The sequence below is a fragment of the Vipera ursinii genome (assembly GCF_947247035.1).
Source record: "Vipera ursinii genome assembly, chromosome: 3".
Classification (NCBI taxonomy): domain Eukaryota; kingdom Metazoa; phylum Chordata; class Lepidosauria; order Squamata; family Viperidae; genus Vipera; species Vipera ursinii.
Genome location: NC_139516.1, coordinates 124866138 through 124879412, shown reverse-complemented (window position 1 = coordinate 124879412; position 13275 = coordinate 124866138). Strand labels below are relative to the sequence as shown.

The 13275-nt window shown below is 38.8% G+C and overlaps 1 long non-coding RNA gene across 1 annotated transcript in view; it reads left to right on the top strand.

The window, feature by feature from the left end:
• The window catches only part of LOC310639137, a 54083-nt gene extending 41212 nt beyond the window's left edge, over positions 1 to 12871 (top strand). Inside the window, exon 5 of the long non-coding RNA XR_014492245.1 lies at positions 11144 to 12871. This is a non-coding gene — a long non-coding RNA (uncharacterized lncRNA). The remainder of the gene's footprint in view (positions 1 to 11143) is intronic.
• The last annotated feature ends 404 nt before the right edge of the window (positions 12872 to 13275 follow it).

Below are 13275 nucleotides of genomic sequence, written 5' to 3'. Positions count from 1 at the left end.
ATGTCATGAAGGATTGTAAAGGTTAAAAGGTTAAAAGCAGTACCTTGAAGTGGAGGTACAAGCAAACTGGCAGCCAATGTAGGTTAGATGTAACATGCATTGTTCTGGGAGGACATATAATTGTCCAGGCTGCTACATTTTGTACATTTTATGCATTGCAGTAGTCCAATTTATTAGGGTATGTGTGAATGAAAGCAGAGCCTGTTGATTTAAGAATGGGTGCAACTGCCACACACAAAGTTCCTTCAAATCATGACAGCTCCTTGAGTAGGAATTGTGACTCTAGGGCAGGGTTTTTCAACCTTTTCACTGATTGTACCACTTTTAGGATATGCAATATTCGAGTACCACCTAGCAAGGTGTCAAAAACTTGATGACCAAAAAAAAAACCTGTTCAAAGTTGCAATTGCACTGAAATGACTTATGACTATTTTTCACACTTATGACCATTGCAGCACGCCCAGGGTCATGTGACAGAGACAGAAAAGACAAGCTGCTGAGGGAACTAGCTTAAAAAGGTGCATTCCCCTTTAAGAATTAGCTACTGGCTAGAAAGGAAAGTTAAGGAGCTGGCGGCCGGCACTTAAGGAACAAAAAAAAATGTAATAAGTACTGGCTGCCAGCTAAGGCAACCTCCCCAAATGGCTCCATTCATAAGTAAAGGAATGCTATAGGCAAATTGTGACTATACTCCTGATTTATATGCAATAGCTAATAACCAAATTCAAAGCAGTTTTGATAATTTTATTTCAAGATAGTCTCTTTTTTAAAACCAAAAGTTCAGATAATAGGAAATACTCTATGTGTAGTTACCAGGAAAACAACAACAACAACAACCGCATTCTAGGGTCATTCTTGTTTTTTTAATTTATTTTATTTAGTTAATTCAATTGTAAAAATGAGCCATCCTTCCCCCTTCTCTCTCATTTTGCGCGTATGTATGCATGTGTTCTAGAATCCTGGCTTCTATAAACTTGATTGCTTGCAGAGCTTCATTACCCAAGTAGGTAACATCTTTAGTTTGTATAAGTGCACTGTTTATATACAGTAGCTTGCCCTGCTACTGTATATAAACAGTGTTGGTGGAAGTGTGGTTTTCTCCTTCGTATTTCCTTGATTAGGGTATTGTTTTCTGTTGCTTGTGTGATATTAATGCCTGCTTAACTAGGCATTGGCTGCTGGAGACATGTGTTCTGGTCTTTTTGCTTCCTTCTTAGCTTTTTTACTGTCTCTTGAGTGGTGTGTAAATAAGGTTAATTTTGATGTGTCGATTGATGGTTGATATCAGGCTATCTATCACTTTGTCCATTTGTCTATGCATAATGTATTGTGGAATAGTAGAATTTGTATATTTTCCCCCCAGTTTCGACAAGGTATTTTCTTGTACCATTTGAAAATAGAAAAAATGTATATGGCGGGATTTGATTGGTCAAAAAATAATTTCTGCAGAAATAACACAAGTATAAATAAATACGATAACATTTGCTTTCAGTTATTGATGCAATAATGTACAGGATAGAAAATTTATTTATTTATTTATTTATTTTATTACATTTATATACCGCCCTTTCCCGAAGGACTCAGGGCGGTTTACAGGGTGATTAAAAAACAAAGATACAAAAGTTAAAAACAGATTAAAAAAATTGACAATACTGAAATATAGATTTGAACACTACCCTTTTCATGATCTCAGAAAACACTGAAATAATTGGTTCTTTCTATTCTTTTTTTTTTTTAAAAAAATTCTCTGACATTATTTATGAGATCCTCTTCTACAGCAGAGGTCCCCAGTCTTTTGGGCACCAGGGACCGGTTCTATGGAGAGAGGTTTTTCTGCAGACCAGAAGGTGCGTGGTTTTGTGTGTTTCCTACATTCCACGGATGTGACTTTGTTTGTTTGTAAAGCCTGGTTGCTGGCATGCCACGGCCCGGTACTGGTCCACAGACCAGGGATTGGGGACCCCTGTTCTACAGGATCATCCCTGCATTGCAGGAACACATTTTAACTACAGATTATATTGCCCTTTCTTAGTAGCATTATTTCTCTCCTAAACAAAATGTAGGCTGCAAGATTATTCATTGCTTTGGGGGAAGAGAAAAGTAAGCATTCAGGGTATGCATTTACCCTTAATGCGGGGTTGATCATCCTTGTCTTTTCATTTAAACATTTAAAGTGGCAACTCAGCTGAAATTAATGGCTTTGCTCCCAATCTCTTTCAAAATGAAGACAAGAATACTTTGGTAATGATGTTGCATTATTCTCAGAGGTATTCGATGGAACATTTTTTTGCGGGGGTGGGTGGGGAATGATGGTCATGTTGCTGAGCATGCCTAGTCAGCAGTTGAAGCAGTGGCTTAGCTATTTTTTAAGTTTAAAAGACAAATGGATAAAGGGGAAACAAAATCTATTTCATTAAAACTAGGCACAATTCACCATAACATTCTGAAACTTCCTATTGTCTTGAGTATCAGAAAATACATAATCTTCAAGAAGGGTATTCCAACCCTAATTCACCTACAAATCTTAAGAAAAATTGGGCTAAATGTTTTAGCACAGTGGTCCCTAACCTGGTACTGGTCCATGGCCTGTTGGAAACCAGGCTGCACAAGGGGTGGGGGAGTATGTGAAGCTTCATTTGCACATGCGTGGTATTAGGTTGCATGCAAAAAAAAACCCATCGCCTCCCCTTGCTGACTGAAGATATTGAAATTAAATATGCTAAAGATATAGCCCATAGCCAGAAAGGCTTGGTAATTGTAACTCACACCTTCATCACCACACAAATGGACTACTACAACATGCTCTATATGAAGCTCCCTTTGAAAATGCAACTGATGCTGGAAGCAGAACACAAGCTGGAGAAATCCACTATTGCAGATCTAATCTCAACTCGCTGGAGAAAAGATCCAAAAATGGATAGGATAGTGCCAAGGTTTGGCAGTGCTTCATTGCCTTGGGACCTGCACAGTTTGATATAACTCAGACATGTCAAACACAAGGCCCGGGGGCCGGATCCGGCCCACGAAGTGGTTTCATGTGGCCCGCGAAGCCATCCTAGAAACAGTGAGGGAACAGCCCCCACTGCCTTGGCCCTGGCCCAGAGACCCTCCTCCTGCCAGAGACCCTCAGATCTGTCCCACTCCTGCCCAGGCCCCCATAGGCACCCTTGATGCGAACGATGTAGAGCTGGCCATGCCCACCCTGTAGGCCATATGCACTCTAGCCACGCCCACCCAGTGGGCCACGCCCACCCTGGCCATACCCACCCGGCCCCTTGAGGGCAACCGCAATGCTGATGTGGCCCTCAATGAAATTGAGTTTGACACCCCTGATGGAAGCATGAATTTTGCACAGCTGGCTCAGGAATTCTGGGAGTTGAAGTCCACGAGTCATAAAAGAGCCAAGGTTGCCTACCCTTGCCCTAGGCACTTGGTGGCAGGATCGGAAGTGAGTCATTAATGTTAGAAAAGTCTCAAATGTTACTAAATTGAAACAGTTTGCAATGGAGGAATGAATAAAATTTCTGTACAGTAATGTGAAAAACTGAAACCAAGTATAAGTAGTGTGGGTTGCAATTATAACTGCTAAAAGCAGTACAAGCAGTTATTGCATCTAAGGGGCAATTAATTTTTTTAACACTGATAAATTGGAAGTTGGATAAACGTGTTTATGAGGTAAGCATACGTTCTGGTGTTTATAAGTAACAACCCATGAAATAGATAGCATTTAGTAGCAAATATGCAAAAAAATATATTTGGTAGAGCACAAATAGATTTTGATAAAGTTTACATGATGTTGGCTAAATATTTTCACCTTTCTTTCTTTCCTTCCTTCCTTCCTTCCTTCCTTCCTTCCTTCCTTCCTTCCTTCCTTCCTTCCTTCCTTCCTTCCTTCTTTCTTTCTTTCTTTCTTTCTTTCTTTCTTTCTTTCTTTCTTTCTTTCTTTCTTTCTTTCTTTTTCTTTCTTTCTTTCTTTCTTTCTTTCTTTCTTTCTTTCTTTCTTTCTTTCTTTCTTTCTTTCTCATTATTTTTTAAACATATTGAATTATGGAAGCAATGGAAGCCTGGGTGCCCATAGGCAGCTCAATCATGTGTGTCAATGTGAAAGCTGCTAGTGAATCGCCTGGGGGTGGAGGAAGCAAACACTCTGCCCTGAGATAGGAAGATCTTAAAGGATTTTTTTTCCTTTTAATTTTAAGATTAGGGAACTTTGCTTTCAAAGCCCTAGCAGTGGTCTAGCTGAATATTTGTAAACAAAGCCTCCAGTAAATTATTAGATGTCAATCTTTTGAGCCAGTGATAAATGCTACTGTGTGTATATATACATACATGAACAATAAACTTGAGCATATAGTTGAACAGGCCAGAAATAAAGACTGTAGGAATATTCTTAAAATTTTTAAAAAAAAACAAGAACAAAACAGAAAACCAGAGCAAATGTAGAATTAATACTGGTTGTAAGCTAAAACTACACTTTAAAACAAACAGACAGATAGAGCTTTAAAAAAGCATCCCGTACTATGAGACAAAGAATCTTTTGGTTAGCCAGAACAATGTCTTCTTACATAAGTGTTAAAAATGCACAATTAAAACAATGCATAATATAAATATTCCACTTTATCCTCCCAACAAGCCTGTAAAAACTGAATGGTAATTTGTTCAAGGCCAGTCAGGATGCTCAATAACTAAAACATAATTTAAATTGAAATCTTTTCTTATACTCAACTACTATAGCATACCAATAATGAAGCAAAAGGTTCTTCTTAAAAGATTAGCAGGTGCTTTCCACCATGTCACTGCCTTTGGGAGAAGTATTTAAATGATAAATTAATGAGCTCCTTCAAGTCTCAATTTATGCTATCATTATTCAAAAAGGGATTTGTAACACATGTGAAATTGGTCCAAGTGCAAAGGTGTGTTTGTATGTCTGCCTATCATTTCTCTATCATTATTCATTGCAGAGTTACCAGTCTAATTTAGACAGTCTGTAGCCACGTTTAGGGCCTATGCTTAGAGTAAATGTTGTGTTCATGAGAGCGGAAGGGACAGATATTTTCCACTTAACGCTTAATGTAATATATGACAGGGATATTTTACATAGATGCTTGTATGTTGCCATAAAAGAGATATCACATTCAATTTTATGAAATGTGGGGAAAAATTCATCTTAAACTTCTTTCCACAGTCCATATTCCAAGGATGTGAATAATTGTGTTACCATCTCAAATAAACTCACAGTATGCCGATGAATTGTTCAGGACGCTGAAAGGACGAGTTTCATCTGTCCTTCTCTCCCTGATGGACAGCAGATCATGTGATCTGTGCTTATTTGAGGATTATATGAACAAAATCCAATTGGATCAGAGCCAAGTTCTTAAAAAAATGATTGACAACATCTTGGGCAGGTATTGATTTTTATCCCTACTACATAGGTCACCATATTGTACTAGCATATCTGGAAATTCTTTAATTTACATTATCAGCTCTACAATATGCTAGCCAATTACTTACATAGGATATAAACTCTATCCTATAAACATTTCAACCTGAAAAAAAATAAGAAAAAAAAAATATCCCCCGAGTATGAGGGAGGCTGCTTTGCTAGCACAGAACAATTCTCTGAAAGGCTTCCCTTGAGTTTAAGTCAGTCTGTTTGCAACATTTCAATTGTTTTATTTCCCATCTCTTCCCTTTGTTGTTGCTCTAAATTAAACTCTACTGGAAACTGAAGCATTTCATATTATTACAATGCCTGTCAGGAGTTCTTTACTGTGCATGATAAAACGTAAACTCTTTAATTAACTTTTTTGTAACAGGGACTGGAAACTACTTGAGCATATTAATCAGTACACAATTTCAAAGTTGTTTTTCTTTCCTTTTTTTCCTGTTTGCCGCTTCTACTCTTCAGCTTGTTACTGTGTTGAGGCCCATCTTACAATGTAGTCCACTAATGAGTCTTTCTGATGTTTCTCTACTGCAGGGGTGTCAAACTCAATTTCATTGAGGGCTGCTTTAGCATTGCGGTTGCCCTCAGGGGGCTGGGTGGGTATGGCCAGGGTGGGCGTGGCCTATTGGGTGGGCATGGCTAGAGTGCATATGGCCTACTGGGTGGGCGTGGCCAGCTCTACATCATTCGCATCAAGGGTGCCTATGGGGGCCTGGGCAGGAGTGGGACAGATCTGAGGGTCTCTGGCAGGAGGAGGGTCTCTGGGCCAGGGCCAAGGCAGTGGGGGCCGTTCCCTCACTGTTTCCAGGATGGTTTCGCGGGCCACATGAAACCACTTCGCGGGCCGGATCTGGCCCCCGGGCCTTGTGTTTGACATGTCTGCTCTACAGTAACAGTTTTAAAATGCCAAATAGTTCCCTCATCAAGCCACTCATATAGGCTCTACTTTAAACAAACAAACAAACAAAAACCATTATAAGGTATAGTTAAATTGATTTTGTAACACAATTTTTAATAATACTTTGCAAAAATAAACATGAAAGCTAAAATAAACATGAAAGCTAAATCTAGTTTTATTGAGATTGGCTATAACAACAGAATTTTGGAAGTCTACTGTAGTATATACCCCCTTCATAGTGGATTAGGGAGGTGTCTGCCTTAGCAACTTCTGAATATTACTTCATTGCTCTGGAAAAAAAAATGTATCAGCCTTTCAGCCTTTGCCTTGGTAATGATTCTTAAATATGAAGGTGAAGGTTTGTTCTCCAAGCTTGTGATGGGTCTTGTGATGGGGAGGTTACATCTGGTCAGGGTCATTTGGAGGTGAACTGCTGTTGGGAAAAAAGGGGGGATTGAGGGTCGGTACTGTGTGGCCGATTTGGATTCTGAGCGGTTCATAGACTGGTTGTAGGTCAATGTGTCTGTTGATGAAATGGTTTGAGGAGTGTCAGGCTTCGATGAACTCACAAGCATGGTGGGTGGTAGTGTGATCGACGATTTTTGTGTTGCTCCCATTGAACTGGTGTTGTTTGGTGTCAGTGTGTGTAGAGATTAAGGATTTGGGATCATGGCATTTGATTGCCAGCCGAAATTTGTGGATCCTGGTTTTTAATTGGTGTGATATTTGTCCCATGTAGAATTGGTTGCAATGGTTACAGTTGATGTTGTAGATTACATTCTTTCATCCTTCCGTATCTTGTCTTTGGTTCCAGATAATTCCTGACAGAGTTTGGCTGTGAGTTTGTGGGCTATTGCTAATCCCAGGTATTGGAGAATTGGAATTCCGATGATCTTACCTAGTCTGAGTAATGAAACATCTGCAAGAAAACAAGCAGGCTCAGAGCAGCACCAAGGATCCCTGCTTTTATCTCTCTCTCCTCTTTTTTTGCTCAGATTTTTATTCCACTTTTTAAATATACAATCAAGGTGGCAAAAATAGTAATACTTCTTCTTCCTCCTGTCTTCCCCACACCAATAAATCTGAGAGGTGACTTGGGGTGAGAGAAAGTGACTGACCCAAAGTCACCAGAGTATTTTCCATGCCTAAAGTGGGGTTAGAATTCACGGTTTCTAGGCCAGCACCTCAACCCTACACAAATCTGGCTAGACTTTCTCTTAGCAGAATAACCTCAAATTGCCAGGCTTTTTCCTTTCTCAGCACTGAGCAAAACCTTAAAAAGCCTCCTAGGTTCATCTACTGACAGCCCATTCAATTTTTTTTTAATGGAAACTTCACTCTACAATAAGAAAGCCCCACTTCTTGCCTATTTGTTTACCCAAAGAATATAAACATCACGAAACAGGCACTCATTAAAAAAAAAAACAACCACAAGCCGCACTGCAGTAATTAATGTTAATATCTTGATTTGCAAAGGTTGATAGCAAACATCTAAACTTTCATTAATTCTAATTTCAATCTGGTATAACGAAGATGCTTCCCGTGATGATGTTATTATTATCTTGTTTCTCAGAGTTTTAATATAGAAGAACTTAATATTAATTTCTACTGTCATTCTTACACCAAGGGTTGTTTTTTTTTAACTTAACCTATATCACCAATCAATATATTACAGCCATTCATATGATCATCCCCAGGAGGACTAAGGAGGGCAAATGATGTCATAATAGATAATCCTTGACTTATGACTGGTCACTTAGTGACTGTTCAAAATTACAATGGACCCCACCCCACCTCAAAAAAAAAAAAGCTACTGACAGCCTGGTTTCAAAGTTACAGCTGCTGCAGGGTTCCTGCAGTAATTTGCCCTTAGGACCAACCATATGGATGCTACCATGGCCCACCCACCTATTTCTCTCCCATCCTGCCTCACCAGGTCCCAGCAGGGATTGAACCTACTTCCCCCACCTCCACTGGTTGCCTGTTTCCCACCTCACCAAGCCCCACACCCTCTTCTTCACCTCACATCACTTTCCTCTGAAACTTCCTGAGGGAGAATGTTAGACCTCTATGTCCCTTGGCTTCCCTAGGCTGTGTGGCTCTGTCCTGGAAGCAGGCACCATTTTCAGAGTGAGGATCCTGAGGGGCAGGAAATGGAGAACAAGGTAACTCAGGTGGTAGGGGAGGCCTGGGGCAGGCCTGTACTAGATCTCCCAGAGTTTCTTCCAGCCCTGAGGCCTCCCATGCTTTGCTTAACAACTCATGCAGTCAATTAATGATTGCCATCAGGGAGACCAAAAATCATTGTCATTAAGTAATCATACGGTTGCCTTGTTTAACAACTATCATGACCTATGACTATAATCGGCAAACTGCATTACTGTCATGGATTGAGGACTATCTGTACATAAATGCTGCAACTTACGTATTTACATCAGTTACATTCAACCATAAGTTGTAATAGGGAGGCATAAAATTGCCAACAGTTTCCTCATTTGGGGGGCAGCATGTGTTGAAAATAGCATAAGAAAGTCCACTGAGTCTCCAAATGATGTTTAAAACTTTAGAAGCAATTCAAAGGTTCTAATTTAAAGGGGTTTCAACTGAATATCATTTGAACTTACCATATTTTCTGGCGTATAAGACGACTGGGCATATAAGACGACCCCCTACATTTCCTGTTAAATTATAGGGTTTGGGCTATACTCACCGTATAAGACTACCCCTCTTCCAACGCACACCAAATAAAAATTAAAAAACATCAGATTTGATTTTAATATGGTAATTTTAATTCAAATGCTTATGACATGCAGGTGCTTAGTAGGAAAACTGTCACTTATAAACATAAGGCTGTTTGTTATCAAACATGTAAACATAAAACAGTGCAAGTGGATTAAACTATAATAATAATAATAATAATAATAATAATAATAATAATAATAATAATAATAATAATAATAATAATAATAAGAAGAAGAAGAAGAAGAAGAAGAAGAAGAAGAAGAAGAAGAAGAAGAAGAAGTTGGAGGGGACCTTGGAGGTCATCTAGTCCAACCCTCTGCTAAGGCAGGAAACCCTATACCATTTCAGACAAATGGCTGTCCAGTCTCTTCTTAAAAACTTCCAGTGTTGGAGCATTCACCGCTTCTGGAGGCAGGTTGTTCCACTGGTTAATTGTTCTAACTGTCAGGAAGTTTCTCCTTAGTTCTAGGTTGCTTCTCTCCTTGACTAGTTTCCATCCATTGCTTCTTGTTCTGCTTTCAGGTGCTTTGGAGAATAGCTTGGCTCCCTCTGCTTTGTGGCAGCCCCTGAGATATTGGATCACTGCTATCATGTCACCCCTCACCCTTCTCTTCGTTAAACTACACATACCCAATTGCAGCAACCGTTCCGTATTTTCCTAATTCACTTTTTCACTTTTCCTAATTCACTCTAAAGCTTTCCCTGCGCAGAGCCTTAAGTAACACCAGCTGCCTGCAATTAGTGCAGGTTTGTATCCCACCAGGCTCAAGGTTGACTCAGCTTTCCATCCTTCCAAGGTAGGTAAAATGAGGACCCAGATTGTTGGGGGCAATAAGCTGACTTTGTAATAATGCTGCTTGGGGTGGTGGTGAAAGCCCTAATAAACAGGCATATACACAGAATGAAGGCTATTGCTAAGCACATTGATTTGTGCTTTAAATTGTAAGCCACCCTGAGTCTTCGGAGAAGGGCGGGATATAAATGGGATTTTAAAAAAAAGACCAAATCGGAGATCCGCTCCAGGTTTTCCAGCCAGCCCACCCAGTTCCTGAGTCAAATGTATCCTTAGAGCTAAGCCACTGCTCTGGCTGCTGCCTTCCCCGCCTGCCTTTCAAGTTGGGATATACTACAGCTGCTCTTCAACTTTAGAAGGAAAGATGCCCAGACCCCAGCCTGTAAAAAATCACAGACTGAAGCTTCTTCTCCAATTGGTCCCGCTTTCCCTGCGCAGACTAAATGGGAGATCCGCTCCAGGTTTTCCAGCCAGCCCTGTCCCTAAATTTTCAGCACCTGGCGTATAAGACGACCCCTGACTTTTGAGAAGATTTTCATGGGTTAAAAAGTAGTCTTATACACCAGAAAATACGGTAAATGTCTTTTCAAACCTTTTTACAGCTCTAACATACAGCCACATAAGAGAAGTATACTCAATCTCTCAAATCTAAAAATCTCTCCACATCCCCCTCCTCTCAAGTCAATCATGTAGCTTCTAATTTATTATCATTTATTCATATCCTCTAATGGTGTTTTGATTCAGGCATCAATCTGTATTTCTTTGACCGCAGCCAAACCTTTACTGCTTTCCTAACAGATTGGAAATACTACTTTACAGTCACACAATGTAACACACAGTTAATCAGAAGAAGATTGGATGGCCTGCTGTTATCCAGTAGTTTCAACTGAGTTTAATCCAATGCTGAGAATAGTACATTCTGTACTACTTAATACTACAAGCCTATGCCTGTGGCTGAAATTATGGATTTTCCTTCAGTATGCATCTTTCGGAAAGTAGAAGACAAGCTTTTTTGTGATTATACATGAACGCTTTGCTTTGTATCTATTAACTTCATTATAATTAAAACTGAGTTGAGTAAATTCCCTTTTTCATTTTTCAGAACTAGTTAATGCCCATTTCTATGATAAATAGTCCACTTTCTATTCCTTCACTAACACACATTGTCTCTTTATAGTGGGATCCTTTCACTCTGATAGAGATTTTCCATATCAAGAAACATCAAATGCTAAAATACTGAATAGTAATAATTGCTGTTTTTCAGATCCAGGGAAACATGCAAAATGGATAATTGTGCATTTTCTTTATGCCTAAAGAAGAATGTGTGTGACCATTGGGAAAATAAAAGGAGTTTCCTTGTGCAGTTAATCATTTAACACTGGAGATGAAAATGTGTCAAAAAAAGAAGAAAAAAAATAACTATGAAGAAACAACTTTTGGAACTTCCACACAAAATGCAAAGATATAAAGATGATTCAGCTATTTTTTCTGAATGCTTTCATTGGCTATCTTGCATTTGTTTTAAGATGAGCTGAAACCTAACTGGGTAGTAATTTTCTGTTCTGTTCAATTTTTACTTGCCCAACAATAAGGAATGAAGAGAAAATGAAATGGGAATAAATGGAAGTCTCAGTCACATTCAGTTGCTTCCTTTCTTTCCTTAGAACTCCTGGAATTATAGCCACATGCTATCTGGAATTATTTGACTTTTAGCTATAATACTGTATATCTGAAATTATTGGAAGCTTGACATTGAATGTAGACTTATGGGTACTAATTCTCCCTGTGATACTTCAGAGCAAATGTCTTTTTAGCATTTTTGGAGTGAGGAAAGGAATGGCAGTTAAGTATTCCCTAGAATAATACAATGTTGGAGAGCTTTTAAAAAAAATGGAGAAGAGTATAATAATTACAATAAAGACTTTTCTGACAATACTACCATCTTAAAACAGGAATAAAATCTTTTTTAAAAAGAAAAAAAAGAAAAAGAAAAGAAGACGAAGCTGAGTGCTGATTGACAAAAATAAAATAAAATTGGTGTGTTACAAAATATAGAAAATACTAGGCTTTCTTCCCTCCCTCCCCCCCACAAATGTCATGAAAATGGGAAAAATACTATACATGAAATATATTTTAAGTCAATCAAGTTGGGCTATACAACTCTCTCAGAGGAACACTATGCAAATGTTTGAAGCAGTCCTGAAAACCTGCTTCTGAAAATATTCTAGCACTACATTGTATGGAAGGCTCAACAACTTTAAAGACTTCAAATGTACTGCATGTGTCACCATGCATATTCTAGAATGGAATTTGAGAGGTCCTCAATGCAACTGCCCAAAAGATTTGGAAGAGAATATCATCTTCAAAATGTGTTCTGGTTACTTCATGAAGTGACTCTCCAAATGATTCACATAGCCCTTCTGTCAAGAGATAAAAATTACTAATGTATCAAGTTCAGAAGTGGAAAACATTTATATAGCTATAGCACTTACATACCGCTTCATAGTGTTCTGAGGGGTTTACTATGTCAGCATATTGCTCTCAGCAATCAGGGTCCTCGTTTTACTGACCTCAGAAGATTGGAAACCTGAGTCAACCTTGAGCCTGTGTCAGGATCGAACTCCAGGCTGTGGACAGAGTTAGCCTGCAATACTGCATTCTAACCACTGTACCAACCAGGGCTCTCCTTATATCATATGTATCCATCAGTTTCTCAAATCATAGACAGCTGAGACTCTGCTCAGACAATGTGGGCCTACATAAATCTCATTATGTGGGCAGTGGTGATCAGCGCCTATCCCTTTGCAAGTCTCACTGTGATATTTCTTGTTCATACATACACCATGATAGTCTTCAATGGAGAAGCCTTCATGTGTAGAATTATACATGAAAATGCAAGCATTTGTCCTGAATTCTGTACATCAAGATTCACACTCACTGAAAGCTTTCTATTATAGGAAAAAGCTTGCCCTGTATGGAAAGGTTTTGCACTTTATTGATGGGTGATCAATGTTCTAGTGTGATTTACATGACTGCAGCATTTTCCTCATGTGGAAGGATCTTCTGCACTTTGCATGAATGGCTTTAGTCTGACTTCCACATTCTAAACAGAACTGGGAATATTTGGTATGTTATAAATGCTTAACAAGAGAAATAAAACTAGTTGCATTTGCAGTAAATGTTATTCAGTTATTTACATGACACATTACATTGATACATTTGTGAAAATAGCAGAAAAAAGTAGATGGAAAAAAATGGAATTATTGCCCTGAAATGTCAACAAGATATTTTGCCCTTGGCTACAGTTTTGCTGGCATTTCTTCGTTACAGAGATATAACTGCACATATGTTCCTAAAGTCCAAAATGCAGTTTTTACTTTTTTTGGCATTTGAATT